The sequence below is a fragment of the Mytilus californianus genome, unplaced genomic scaffold, assembly GCF_021869535.1.
Source record: "Mytilus californianus isolate M0D057914Y unplaced genomic scaffold, xbMytCali1.0.p SCAF_3, whole genome shotgun sequence".
Taxonomy (NCBI): domain Eukaryota; kingdom Metazoa; phylum Mollusca; class Bivalvia; order Mytilida; family Mytilidae; genus Mytilus; species Mytilus californianus.
Genome location: NW_026262679.1, coordinates 92,009,825 through 92,025,643, shown reverse-complemented (window position 1 = coordinate 92,025,643; position 15,819 = coordinate 92,009,825). Strand labels below are relative to the sequence as shown.

Below are 15,819 nucleotides of genomic sequence, written 5' to 3'. Positions count from 1 at the left end.
GAGTTGGACTTATGGCAGCTTCATATGTTCAGGGATAATTAGCTTGTTTTGTGCTTTTTGAAAGAATTTGAAATTGGAAATATGGAATCAAATTGATTAATAAAAATTGTGAAAAAATGGAAAGTAAAACATGGTAAATAATAATTATGTGAGTATAACCTAAGTTATTAAGTTTTAAGTTCTAACAGTAATTTTGAAATCCCAAAACCTTTAACCTTGGATAATAACATTAAAATCTTTTACATGAAGTTAAATTGCAGTATTATCAATATTATATTTTAAAGGACATTAATTTATAAAAAACTTAGTTAATTAAAATGCTTAAGTTTTATTTCAAGAAAAATTAATTGTCATAATTCTTATTTAAACTTTAAACTTATTTGAGCCAGTGGCAGTGTCTGTCTAAAATGTATTTATTTCTATATTAGCTTCTTCAATGGTTAATATTTCCTGTTTTATGTCAAACAATGAGAAATTAAAGCAACAGTACAGAAGTTTGTATTGAATACACAAAAGAACACAGCTAGGGTAATACACTGATTTGAAATAAGTGTAGTATTACGTAAGGATATTACGCCTGGTTTATTTATTGACCAGGCGTACTCATTTGCATATTACGCCTGGTTTTCTCTGGACCAGGCGTACTCATTTAAATATTACGCCTAATTTTACGCCTGGTTTCCGCCTCAGTTACGCTTGGTTTCCGCCTGGTTTACGCCTGGTTGACGCCTGGACATGCATTCCTTAAACACTGCAATGACGCCCGGATAAAGTATGATTTTTACGCCTGGTTTCCGTGTCATATACGGGCGTCACAGTTCGTACAGGTGGTGGAAGATATTTTTATTCATGTTGTTAAATACACTACTCGGAAGAGGTGTGCCTACATTGGCAGAAGCTATATAACAAGATACAGATTGGCAGAAAATATAAAGATACAGATACATGGACCTGCTAGCGCACAAATTCTTCATTAGAGAAGACGTTTAAGAACTAACATGACGGTACCCAAATTGCACCTATTTTGACAGTTTTTTCACCTACGTTTTTTTATGATGCAGACAAAAGTTTCCAATATGTGTTTATTTTGTAGATGTATACTTGTTTACTATATAGTTACACCTATTTAATTTTGAATCCATATTGAATCATTGAAAAATGAGTATGAACCGACCTCCAAACGATCCAGGATTCCATTACGTGGAGTACCCAAATTGCATCGACCAGCCGACCATGCTTTAACTCACATCCTTAAGAATTGAATAACAGCTAGATGTTTTGTTCCATTTCTTCAAATATTTAGAACAATTTGACATTAGTCCATGCTTACTATCCATTTAATAAGTTATGATGACTTTTTGAGAACTTCGCATGACGACGATTCCGTAGATTTACTTTTTCCAGTGAAAGCTTCATCTGTTGATATTTACTGTGAACGTTTTGTGTATATTTAAATATATTCAGCTATGTTAAAAGACATGTGTAATGTCAAATCATAAAAATACTAAGTGTTTATTCTTAAAGAAAACTTGTAAGATTTCCACAGCTGTTTTTGTTGAATATGTGCAATTTGTGTACTCAGTGCAATTTGGGTACTGTTACGTTATATCTGTTCTCTACAGAGCTAAGTATTTAGTGACAATCTATTTTCGTATTGGATAATGTATCTGGTCTAAAAAAAAATAGTTTGCCACAAGTATTTAGTGACAATTATCTATTCCTGTATTAGATGATGTATCTGGTGTGATTTTTTTATTATTTTACCACTGAATGAATCACCAATCAAACTATATAAATAGATTGAAGTTAAAAAAAATATCTGGAAAATTAACTGAATCCCAAGACAGAATGAATAATATAATTATAACTTTTTTGTTATGCCCAACTGCTAGTCGAAGGGGCATTAACTTTTACTGTTGTCATGATGTCCATCCATTTATATGTCTGTCTGTACAGAAATTGGTTTCCATTTTCTTACTTTATTTGCACTCAATTATTTTTTTCACAGAACACAGATCAATTTATTCGAATTTGAGTGGCATCACTTTGACCGTTCGTGAGTTATGCCCCTTTATTAACGCAAAAATTGCTGAATCTTTCTTTTCTTGTCTCTAACTTTAGTTTGTCCCAACAAATGTTATAAAACTTATACACTACTTATTACCACAAAACACAGATCAAGTTTGAATTTGACTCCCGTCACTGTAACCGTTCTTGAGTTACATGTATTTATGCTCCTTTATTATTAAATGGAAAAAATTGCCAAATCTGTGGTGGATCCGACAAACTGTTGTATACCTATTTTATTTATTTAGATATGATTTACAAACTTCAGAAAAGGTTGAGAAGCATTTTAATTCTAGGGAATTCCAACCTGAAGCAAGTTGTACCAATGGAATTGATGGAAGCCCCCATTAGAACACTGTGCATAACTGGGGTTGCAACTTCACCATCTCATACAGCATCTAGTTCATCAAAGATGACCTATGCTGAAGTGGTGAGACTTCCTGTGCATGCAACAGGTCAGACCAAACTAAAACCACGTTTGATATTAAGGTATGAAAATAATGTCTAATATTATAAGAATGAATGGAAAATATGCCGGAGGAATGTCTGTCACTTTTTGTTTTTATACACCCTACAAACAAAGTTTTGGGAGATACATAAACAAAAATATTATATTTCTCCTATTTCTTAAGAATTATATATATATAAACAGTCACATATTTAAACGGTCGTGTCGTCTGATTTTTTAAACAGAATTTTCAGATTTACTTTACATTTAATAAACAGCATACATGTAGATGTACTCGAACTTAGTTATACACTGCATGAGAAAGGGTCCCGGTATTTTGATTGCAGGATTTGAAAAAGTTATGCGATACTTATTTATAATAGTCTATATGTTGGAAAGTCATGCACGCTTAAAATTCTTTCATGAGAGTGACACATTGTTCATTTTCTAAAATAAAACAGGATACACTGTAGATACAAGACAAAATGTATACTGTACTGAACAAATCAAGCGTAAGAAAATAAATCATGTAGACAAATGAAATATACTTGGAAATTGCCCGAACAAATATTGCCTCTACAGCTGCCCCAAAGAGCCCACTCTTTAACGAAATTTGCAGAAAGGGTCTTTTACATATATGTACTATAGTTTAGTTACTATCTCCCTTTACGTTTAATATGACGGTGCTGGCTGTGAAATTTAATAATAATTAAACTACAAGCCATCTGCTGTACTGTGGATTCACTTATTTTCGTGGGTACCAATTTTCGTGGATTGCGGAAAAACTTGCATTTTCGTGGATATTTGATTTCGTGGTTTTGCAAAAGTCTTCATAAACCCTTATTGAAAATATGTTATTCGTTGAACATTTAATTTCGTGGTTTACCTGTACCCACGAAATCCACAGAAATTGGTATCCAACGAATAATAATGAATCCACAGTATTTCAAAAGGCTATCTGTTTCTTCAGAAAATAACCATACTTTGTGTAGAGATTACATTTTTGTAACAAAGAATCAACAATACTGTTATACAATTCTATAAGGAATCATCATTCAAAAATGTTAAAGAGGTACACCAAAAAATTAAAAAAGTTTTCCCCGTTTTCAAGCAACTCGACTTTTAACTTAATTGCAATAAAGATTTATAATAAATATAAAAATAGCAGTGCTGGATGGGGGATTTCCTTGTGTGAGTTGACTCAAAGTGCTAGTTTATTCAGGTTACACACATTTTATATTTGTAAATGCAGTTTTTATGTGAAGTGTACATATATCACAAAAATAAAAGCTAATATTTTAAAAAATATCATATTTTTTGTTATTGGTTAATAAAGTTATTTTTTTTTTAATTTTGATAACAGTGTATGGAAATGAAGAAATCAATTGGAGTCCCTACATTTAAAAGGAGGAGTGTGTCTTCAGTTGAGATTGGTAGAAAAAAAGAAAAAACAGTTAGCATATTATTTTGAATAGTATGACTACAAATGGCCATTTATAATAGTATATATATATATATATATAGTCATTAATAATATTATACCATAAATGATGGCCGGAGAACATAGCAGAACATCAGATAGTATTTTGTACATTTAATGTTTTTTTTTATTTGGCTGATAAATCCAACATTGACATGAATGAAATCAAAATTTTCTTTTCGTTTTATACCAGGTACATGCATGATAAATGTTATATACATTTTCCAAAATAAAGTGTTTATAAAATCTATGATGGAAAATAAATGCTGTATTTTTTATTCATAAATATCAAATGTTAAATAATTAATCCCCAAAAAATAAAACTTAAAATTCTTAATTCTTAATGTAGTCTCACAGATGAAGAAGTGGCACTTATGAAACAGGGTTGGTCATTGTTGCATTACTCTTTATTTGTTTATCTTTTGTTTTGCTCCACTATGCATTATTTTATTTGTTAACAATTTTACAAAGGGCTTCTGCAGAAAAAAAATACAAAGGTGTTTGAGTTGGAACTACATATTTATTTTAAGATACCTACATAAGAATGATAATTATTTTGCCATTAAACCTTAAAATGTGTATTTCTGAACCCGTTTGTACTTTTTCCTGGTAAATCTCTTACAAGAATGCATGCTGTTATTGTTTTAAACGTCTAGAAACATGGCCCTATTACATATGATACATCTTCTTTCAAGAGGAATTAAATGATATTTAGATAAGATAGATATGCAAGTTACATGTAAAAAGTAAAGTAACATAAATACTGAACTCAGAGGAAAAATCAAAATGTAAAGTCTGTTATCAAATGGCAAAATCAAAAGCTCAAATACATGAAGCGAATCAGAAAACAACTGTCATATTCCTGACTTGGTACAGGCATTTTTTATGAAGGAAATTATGGATTTAACCTGGTTTTATAGCTTTTTTTAGTAAAACCGTATTTAAAGAATAATAAGATCGTTAGAAACAAGGCAATTGACCTAATCATCATGCACGGTATTATGCTTTGGTCACTATAATGCATGGAGAGATTATGAATTGTGTCTATTTGATACAGCACTGATACAAAAAAAAACTAAAAAGAGATAATGAATGGCCATTGATATAATTTTGAAGTGGACTCACTTACACATGAGCTGAAAAAAATTAAAACCTACCAACAATATTACTTAATGATTGTACAACTACTGAAATCCCTTTTCTTTTAGTTTAAGACTGTTTAATTTTTTAGTTACTTTCATTTCATTTCATATTTAATATAGTGCATTTTTAATAGATACAGGGTAAAGACAAGTGATCTAGTATTTGGGGTCACAGAGGATGTGGCTGTAGTCCTACCAAACAAAGCTTTACTGGAACATAGTTTTTATCAGGTATTGTTGTATATATGTAAGACTCAGATCGACGTCCAGTCTCTAATTGATGTCCGTTCCTCAAATCGACGTCCAAATCTGACGTCACAATAAAATAACGTTCCAAATCGACGACCAATTTTATGTCCCTCTAATCGACGTCTTTTTTGTTGTTCTCAAATCCACGTCCATTTTTTGGCTTCTCTAATTGACGTCCGTTTTATGGACATGTCGCAGTGAAATCTCATCTTTATCAAAGGTGGGTTGAACCTATAACTCAAAACGGTTGTTGAAAAATATAACCAAATTATAATACTTTTCAACAATTTGCCGTACGTTTTTATTCTTTCTATTGTTTGAGTCTGTATAAATGTACTGCCCTCTAGATATCTTTTGATTATCTTTGTCTTTGGGTTGTTGTCTCATTGTCGTACAATGTATACCCACATTTATTTGTTTATATGAACAATAAAAGAAACAACAACGTAGGTCAAGAATATGAAGGTCTTTCACCAAAATATTATTATGCATGTACATGTAAAAGTAATAATGATGTCTGTGATCGTCTTATTGTCATTTTCTGATGTCAAATTTGTCCTTTTATTAGCTCACCTGGCCCGAAGGACCAAGTGAGCTTTTCTCATCACTTGGCGTCGGTCGTCGTCGTTAACTTTTTACATTTTGAACTTCTTCTAGAGAACCACAGAATGGAATGAAACCAAACATGGCATGAATGTTTCTTATGAGGTGCTGACCAAGTGTTGTTACTTTGAAGCCGATCCATCATCCAAGATGGCCGCAGCGGGGGACTTAGTTTAACATAGGACCCTATGGGAAATACATACAAATGTCTTCTTTTAGAGAACCACTGAATGGAATGAAACCAAACATGGCATGAATGTTCCTTATGAGGTGCTGACCAAGTGTTGCTACTTTGAAGCCAATCCATAATCCAAGATGGCCGCCTGCGGGGGACTTAGTTTAACATAGGACCCTATGGGAAATATTTACAAATGTCTTCTTTTAGAGAACCACTGAATGGAATGAAACCAAACATGGCATGAATGTTCCTTATGAGGTGCCGACTAAGTGTTGTTACTTTGAAGTTGATCCTTCATCCACGATGGCCACCAGCGGTGGGACTTCCTTTGACATAAGACCCTATTGGAAATACATACAAATGCTTCTTCTAGAGGTGCACTGAATGGAATGAAACCAAACATGGCATGAATGTTTCTTATGAGGTGCTGACCAAGTGTTGTTACTTTGAAGCCGATCCATCATCCAAGATGGCCGCAGCGGGGGACTTAGTTTAACATAGGACCCTATGGGAAATACATACAAATGTCTTCTTTTAGAGAACCACTGAATGGAATGAAACCAAACATAGCATGAATGTTCCTTATGAGGTGCTGACCAAGTGTTGCTAAATTGAAGCCGATCCATAATCCAAGATGGCCGCCTGCGGGGGACTTAGTTTAACATAGGACCCTATGGGAAATATTTACAAATGTCTTCTTTTAGAGAACCACTGAATGGAATGAAACCAAATATGGCTTGAATGTTCCTTATGAGGTGCTGACCAAGTGTTGATCCATCATCCAAGATGGCCGCCAGCGGGGGACTTAGTTTAACATTGGACCCTATGGGAAATACATACAAATGTCTTCTTTAAAGAACCACTTCTTTTAGAGAACCACTGAATGGAATGAAACCAAACATGACATGAATGTTCCTTATGAAGTGCTGACCAAGTGTTGTTACTTTGAAGCCGATCCATCATCCAAGATGGCCACCAGCTGGGGACTTAGTTTAACATAGGACCCTATGGGAAATACATACAAATGTCTTCTTTTAGAGAACCACTGAATGGAATGAAACCAAACATGGCATGAATGTTCCTTATGAGGTGCTGACCAAGTGTTGCTACTTTGAAGCCGATCCATAATCCAAGATGGCCGCCTGCGGGGGACTTAGTTTAACATAGGACCCTATGGGAAATATTTACAAATGTCTTCTTTTAGAGAACCACTGAATGGAATGAAACCAAACATGGCATGAATGTTCCTTATGAGGTGCTGACCAAGTGTTGATCCATCATCCAAGATGGCCGCCAGCGGGGGACTTAGTTTAACATTGGACCCTATGGGAAATACATACAAATGTCTTCTTTTAAAGAACCACTTCTTTTAGAGAACCACTGAATGGAATGAAACCAAACATGACATGAATGTTCCTTATGAAGTGCTGACCAAGTGTTGTTACTTTGAAGCCGATCCATGATCCAAGATGGCCACCAGCTGGGAACAGTGTTTAACAAAGGACCCTATGGACAATACATACAAATGTCTTCTTTTAGAGAACCACTGAATGGATTGAAACCAAACATGGCATGAATGTTCCTTATGAGGTGCCGACTAAGTGTTGTTACTTTGAAGTTGATCCTTCATCCACGATGGCCGCCAGCGGTGGGACTTCCTTTGACATAAGACCCTATTGGAAATACATACAAATGCTTCTTCTAGAGGTGCACTGAATGGAATGAAACCAAACATGGCATAAATGTTTCTTATGAGGTGCTGATGAAGTCTTGCTACTTTGTTGCTGATTTACTGTTCAAGATGGCCACCAGGATTTTTTATTAAATTACAGGGCCAATATTAAACCAAATTTGGCCTCACTCATTATTAGGGTATCTGTTATGATTTTAATCCATTTTAACATGATTTCCAAAACCAAAGTAGAATCAGGTGAGCGAAACAGGCTCTTGAGAGCTTCTAGTTTTGATACCAATAAAAGCAAACAGTAATTGTTTCGGTAAGCTACTAGTTTTTGATGAAGGTAAATCAAGAAAAGCGCTTCGGACGCATTAAATTTATAACGTGTTGTTTTCATTTTTTTTCACAAAAAGACAAAAAGATACAGATAATATAAACAAAGATCAATTTAAAAATAAATGATTCAATGAAATTTATAGACATCGCGATGAGAGGAGACTCTCATCGATCAGACGTCGTTTTTGTGATTCATAACGTCACATTGGACGTCAATTAGAGGGTTAAAATATTGGACACTGATTTTAGAACGTGACGTCAAATTTGGACGTCGATTAGAGACCGGACGTCAATCTGAGTCTAACATATATTTAATGACTTGTGCTGATATATATAAATATATATATTGAACTGCATAAATATCAGATCTCTGCATTTCCATCCATTAATAGTGTTACTTCAAAACCAAAAGACAAAATCATATAAAGAATATATTTGGACTACATTACAATGTATCTTGAATGCATTTATTTAACTATGTAATATTAACTTCAGGTTTGATAATATTAAAATGTTCTTCAGCATCAATTATCATAGTTTGCTCATAAACTATTGTCTTAATGCTGAAAAATCTGATTTATAGTAATAGATTGTTTTAACTTAATATAGACTCACATAAAAAAGCAACTGCTTGAACCCATATCAATGCAGCCTACGAAGAAAATGTCTGTGATGAAGAAAGAAGAAAAGGTACACATTTTATTTATTTTAAACATTTCTGCCCAATTCATAATGCAAAGCATTACATATTAAAGTATGTTATTTTTTTAGTTCAGAGTTCTTGTTTAATGCTATTCTTGGTATATATTTCCACTTTCACCAATTTAAGCCATCGTAGTATGAAACTTTTTTGTATTCAGAGATGTGTGTTAATATTTCCACTTTCACTGAAGCCATCGTAGTAGGAAACTTTTTTGTGTTCAGAGATATGGGATATATGCAATAGTTGATCATTTAATTAAATTCATGGTGATTATTGTTGCAGAGCACCTTTAATTGTCCTGTTTGTCCAGTGATGTGCTTAAAAAAAGACTTTTTGATAGATCATGTTATTTTGGCCATACTAGAAAAATAAAAAAAGGTTTGATTGATAATGTCATATATTACATGAAACTACAGCCTTCATTCAAACACTCGGCATCTTCCCAAAACAAAAATGAAACATTTGATAGATTAGCGATTCAAAGAACTCAAGGACTTAAGGACGTTAAACCGAAAAACAACTCATAACCAATAACTATCACTTAAGAAAATGCTTGTAAATATTTAAAAAGTGTGTACCGTACATGACATTTGAAAAAAAGAAAGCGTGTATTACACAATTGAATAGGTAACTATGGATACATGTACTTTTTATCATATAACCAATTGGAATGTTACACCATCATTTCCCAGTCAATCATATTCATGCAATTTTTTATTCACTCCTTGCAGTGTAATTCAAGAAATATCTCTCAATGTGAGAAATAGACAACATGCTATAAACATGAGAAAATAGATTTAATTTTCTAAGGCTTGACACATTTATAAAATGATCAACATAGAATAAAGAATGGAAACGGGTAATGTGTCAAAGAGACAACAACTCAACCAAAGAGTAGAAAACAGCCCAAGGCCACCAATGGGTCTTTAATGTGCACTATTATATGATTGTTATAAGCAAAAAATAAATAAGAATTTATGTTCTTATGCCTTCATTTATTTTGTAGGCAGAATTCAGACAGACAGAGATTCGTCATTTCAGGTTAGTTATATACATTCAGAATACATCACACCATTTGACAATATGGTAAATTACTTAAAGGATGCAGAGCTCCAGATAAGCTGCGTATTTGCGTGATCACTCAATACAAATAATTAAAAACCCAATGCAATTGCTTACTGCAGGGTTCAATAACCCAATTAATTCATAGGAAAACCCAATTATATGCCAAAACCATGAGTTCTTAACGCTTTTATTCGCTATCGTTTGCGTTATTTACCCTTATCTGATTACAGTCGTCGCGTAAATCTATTTTTATTATATTTATAATTGGAAATGTCCTTTCGTTCTTAAAATAGAGCCTTGCATCAAGTAGCTGTAATGGGTCCCTGTTGGAATTTTCCGTTGCTCAAAAGGTACACGTGTTTATGAAAACATTTCGATCTTCTCGGCGTTTATTCAATTAGCGTGTGACATGCTGTCATATTTTTTCGAATTGATCGGGATTTATCATAACATACAATGAATTAAAACGAAAGTAAATGTCCGATAAAAATATTGAATAGAAGCATGTTTTCGGCTTCTTTTTGATAGCTGAGGGAAAGTTATGATGATAACAAGACTCAGCTAGTGATTTTAGGAAGCGTCCATTGAACGCACGGGCGTGTTTGCGTACCTTAACGAGAACATTGCTATAGAACGATAAACACGGGGTTTCGTCAAAAACGAAATCAGTTGGAAAAAGTGAAAGGCCAAATCAATTATGACATGATATGTAGTTGGAAAGCATCGGAAACCAAAAGTTCTGATAAGGGACAACTTAACCCAGATTTATGCAAATTGAATTAAACAAAAACAGTTTATATATTATTTTTTTTCATTTTAGTTGATGAATGAATACAGATATCCGTTTTTTACGTCAAATTATGCAGCCTGACACTTTCTTTGTTTTGGTCTAATTGTTCTGGATGCTTAAGATAGTTGTCTTATTGGCAAGTGCAATATAACATTGTCATTTATTTACTTGATGTTGCAGAATTATTTGTAAATTTAAGTTGAATGTGGTCTCCATCATTAAACCACCCTATAAATCTCAAGTCTTTGGGGTATATCTTAAATCTGGGAACTACTTCTTATTTTTATTAAAAAGTAGATCTGGCAAATAGGTGAAAGGACTGGCAAAACTTTCTTACAGCACCTAAATTTCACATATATTACATAAAAATCTAAACACTTAGCCACACCTACCCCAACTATAAACTGTAGGGTGATCATATGGGATCGAGAAAGGCAATTAGTTACTGTCCAACTAGTGACACCAGCTGCAGTTTACATAAGTTTTGAGAAAATACAAAACTGACAGAACGTTTAAAACGGAACACAAATTAAACGTACAATTGCTCGTCTACTCAGTGAATAAACCAAATAAAACAGCTAAGCACATATACAAAGAAAGAAACACACTTAAGATGGAAACACATATGGGGTTGATATAATGTGATTATAACATGCCTAAATATTCAATATTGTGTTGATGAAAAAACCCAATACATTAAGGAGCTTGGTGGTGAAAAACCCAATTTGATATTTGCTTGAGGGGTGAATTGAAATTGATAATGCAATTAAAAAACCTTATCACCCAATTACATAAAAAAATGGTGGGTAAAAACCCCAATTTGTGAATTCTTATCTGGAGCTCTGCAGGATGTTTTCTACTCAGTTTCAAAATATCAAGCTTTTCAGAACAGTGGTAAATATTGATAGGAGATTAATAAACTCACTCACTCACTCACTCACAACTAAAAGAGCTAAAATACTTAAAGGACTGTGTTGTTTATGCTTGTTTTTGAGATATAAGCTATTGAAAATTTGCAGGGAAAAATTCTCTCTGGAATTTTGATATCTTTATCATTGACAAATCTTACTTCACAAACACTATTACAAAATGCTAGGATGCTAAAATTACAAGAATTTGATAAGATTTTTAGAAATGGCTTCTCTCCGGCATAATAAAGATTTATGAAAAGAAAAATGAGTGAAGTGGCAAAAATAAATTTTGGTTTTCAAATGGACAGAACTAGAGGAATTCCAAAATCTGACAATAATTTAAAAACCTGACTAGCAAACATCTTTAATTAATTTGGATTTAATTCTGCTGTATGGTGTTATTTATATTTGAACTTGGGGAAGATTTATATACACTAGAAAACAGGTGTTCAAATTGGTGTTGGTCCGAGGTCCATGACCTTCCATTTACTGGTTTGGACCTTCCCACTGGTAGTTAGTTACACCCGATGTACTTTAATATATTTGCAGTTTAAAAAAATTACAAAAACATATTGAGCAAAAATATGAAAATTTAGTATTAAAATGATCTTAATATATGCAACTATACTGAAAGGGAACTTATGTGGTTACTCACATTCTTTACCCTCGTGACGGGTTGACCTTAAGTATAATTGGTCAAAGGTCAGGCTGGACCTTCCTTTGCCTAAAGTGAATTTGAACCCGTGGAATAAAAGGACATACAGGTATCAACAAGCATTTAATTCTTTTTTTATGCCCACCGTAGTGGAGGGGTCATTAAGTTTTACCCTTGTCCGTCGGTACGTCCCAAAGTTAATTGGCTTCTGTTCTCTAACTTTAGTTTACCTCAACCAAATGGTTCACTTTTACCGTTCTTCAGTTATGTCCCTTTATAACTTTATATGATGTGCAAGCGGGGGCATCATCTGTGTCCATCTGTGTCCCATGGACACATTCGATCCCCATTTATTTTTAAATACATCATATATGTAGTGTGAGTGGTCAATTTCAATATAATTTGCTTTTTCTTTTTATTAGATACCAAATAAAGAAAATGCTGTTGAGGAACAGGGGAGTTTCTGTGATGAGCATTTGGTAGTGTATAATAGATGATATTTTTTTTTAATTGGATACAGTAAATAACAATATTTTTGTATACATTATTGTCACCATTTTCAATCTGACAACAGACTTGAATTTTAAATTAAGTTTAAAGAGGCATTACATGTATTTACATTTGCACAAACAAATATGTTGATAGGTTTGATTTCTTTCAAGAAAAATGCTATTTCTGCATATACTGCCTCTTTAAAAGTCTTACTTTTGAATATAATTTATGTATAAATATATAAAAAAATCTTAAACATGGTGATTTGTGTTTGTAAAAAGTTCTTTTTATATTATATAAATTATTGCAGTTAATCATTCACTATTAATGTACTTTTAACATGTTTAAGCAATCTTTAGTTGTTGAAATTGTATTTTTTTCAAGATTTTTACCGTTTTTCATTTTTCTGACTAAGTCAATCAAGTTAAAGAGTGTGTATATAATGCAACTGAAAACTCTTTATCTCTGTTCTGTATCTAATAATATAAATATATATCTATGTGTATATTGTTTCAGAGTGTAATGAAGTTGAGAGTAGTATTTTAACCAAAAGAACATCTGCCTTAACAACAGTGAAGGTTTTAGCGAGCAGGTGTTATTTGGTGATGTTGAAAGAAATCCAGGACCTACAATGGTATCAGTCACCCCAAAAAAATGCTATGTTTGAGACTGAAATTTATTTAGGATTATTTGATCTGAAAAAAATACTTTTAATTTGAGACATATAAACTTAACTCATTGGCACTCATACCACAACTTCTTATATCTATTAACAACTTCATTAAAACCCATTTAATAATTCAGGCGTATTGGATAATGTTTAAATTCATCTTTACCATAATTTTCATGGAAATTTTATGTTTTATTGACCAATGGAAAATCTGGTTAGTACTCTGGTGAAGTAAGGCAGACTGGACATGCTGCTACAAACAGTTTCCATGGGATTAATTAAACATTTGATCAATTCAGAAATTGAATTATTTAAAGACCTGAACAAAAAATCAACTTTTACTGTCTTCTCAAATTATTTTTTTTTTTAGTTTTTTTTCCCTTTAATTTCAAAATAAGAAGAGACCTTACTGGTACAGTTTTAATTTTCCAGATCCAAAATAAAAAAAAATAAATAATTCTGATATAATTGTTACACTGTACTGTATGCTAATTCTATTGAAGATTATTGTTTAAAACCTCCTGCCATGATATAATCTTGTACTTTATCCATCTTATTATACATCCCACAAAGTTTTTGAGGTGATTAAATAATAGGAATCACCCTGTCTGTCTATCCGCCCATAAAAACAAAACAAATTGTCCTATCAAATCAATGTAATTATCTGCCCTTGATTTTAATAGTTTTTTTTTTTTCTAAAAAATTTAGATACGCTTAATCACACTTAATATTTTGATAGTTTGATCTACCTTTCAAGCTAAAGATGTTCCAGTCGTATAATGAATTATACTTGATAAAATATTTTTAAACCAAAAAAGGTATTTTTTGCAACATGTCCAAACTGGAAGATCAGAAACGAAGACACCATTCCAAATTGAGTTTAATATATCAAAAGAAAAGCCAGGTCATCTTGTGGAAATGTGATCAAAACAGTTTAAACTTATTTTTTTTCATTTAGAATGAATGTTTATTTCTATAATTGAACCAGATTTTGTGAATTTTACATGAAAGCCATTTCATTTTAGGTTTATCAAGACTAATCTTAGTGCTTGCCATACAAGTGTCAAAGAGTGAAGGGCAAGAACAATTTTAAAGAACAGAGAAGACTTGTTTTATTGCACTTAGTTTTGAGTTTTTGTTTTATATTTTACCACTATGATAGAGTAATGTAACATTCAGGAAATGTATTGTTCTGATATATCTGTTTTATAATTTCTCCTTTTCATATGCCCGTTTACGGGACGTATTATGGTATACCATTGACCGTCTGTCCGTCCGTCCGTCCGTAGTCAACATGTCGGACATTAACTCAAAAATGCTTTAACCAATATGCATGAAACTTTGTAGAATCGTTTATATCTATTCACGTGAGCTCCCTTTCATTTTTTATAAATTTTGGATTTACCGTTTCCGAGTTTTGTGGGTTTTATTCATTAAAAAAGGGGGAATTTTCCAGTTTTTGGACAATAACTCAAAAACAATTTCACCAATTTGCAAGAAACTTTGGTGAATTGTTTATTTCTATCGACATGAGCTCCCTTTTGATTTTTATAAATTTTAGACTTGACGTTTCTGATTTATGGGGTTTTATTCATTACAAAAAGGGGGATTTTCCAGTTTTCGGACAATAACTCAAAAATGCTTTCAGCATTTTTGTCGAGCCTGCGACTTTTGTCGCAGAAAGCTCGACATAGGGATAGTGATCCAGCGGCGGCGGCGGTGGCGTTAGCTAACTTCTTAAAAGCTTTATATTTTAGAAGGTGGAAGACCTGGATGCTTCATACTTTTTATATGGATGCCTCATGTTACGAAGTTTCCGTCAGTCACATGTCCAATGTCCTTGACCTCATTTTCATGGTTCAGTGACTACTTGAAAAAAAAGTTAACATTTTTTGTAATGTTAAATTCTCTCTTATTATAAGTAGCAGGATAACTATATTTGGTATGTGCGTACCTTGCAAGGTCCTCATGCTCGTCAGACAGTTTTCACTTGACCTCGACCTCATTTCATGGATCAGTGAACAAGGTTAAGTTTTGGTGGTCAAGTCCATATCTCAGATACTATAAGCAATAGGTCTAGTATATTCGGTGTATGGAAGGACTGTAAGGTGTACATGTCCAACTGGCAGGTGTCATTTGACCTTGACCTCATTTTCATGGTTCAGTGGTTATAGTTAAGTTTTTGTGTTTTGGTCTGTTTTTCTTATACTGTATGCAATAGGTCTACTATATTTGGTGTATGGAATGATTGTAAGGTGTACATGTCTAGCTGGCAGGTGTCATCTGACCTTGACCTCGTTTTCATGGTTCAGTGGTCAAAGTAAAGTTTTTGAGTTTTGGCCTTTTTTTCTA

The 15,819-nt window shown here is 32.9% G+C and overlaps 3 long non-coding RNA genes across 3 annotated transcripts in view; all 3 read left to right on the top strand.

The window, feature by feature from the left end:
- Positions 1 to 15,819, top strand: part of LOC127735432 (uncharacterized) — a 115,418-nt gene that overhangs the window by 67,880 nt on the left and 31,719 nt on the right. The gene's annotated exons all lie outside the window — the stretch shown is intronic.
- On the top strand, positions 1,354 to 12,772 carry LOC127735428 (uncharacterized). Its single transcript, XR_007998413.1, has 6 exons — positions 1,354 to 2,556; positions 3,879 to 3,968; positions 5,272 to 5,368; positions 8,791 to 8,871; positions 9,891 to 9,925; positions 12,728 to 12,772. It is a non-coding gene; the product is annotated as an uncharacterized LOC127735428 (long non-coding RNA).
- On the top strand, positions 13,217 to 14,665 carry LOC127735430 (uncharacterized). The gene is made up of 2 exons (XR_007998416.1): positions 13,217 to 13,431; positions 14,493 to 14,665. It is a non-coding gene; the product is annotated as an uncharacterized LOC127735430 (long non-coding RNA).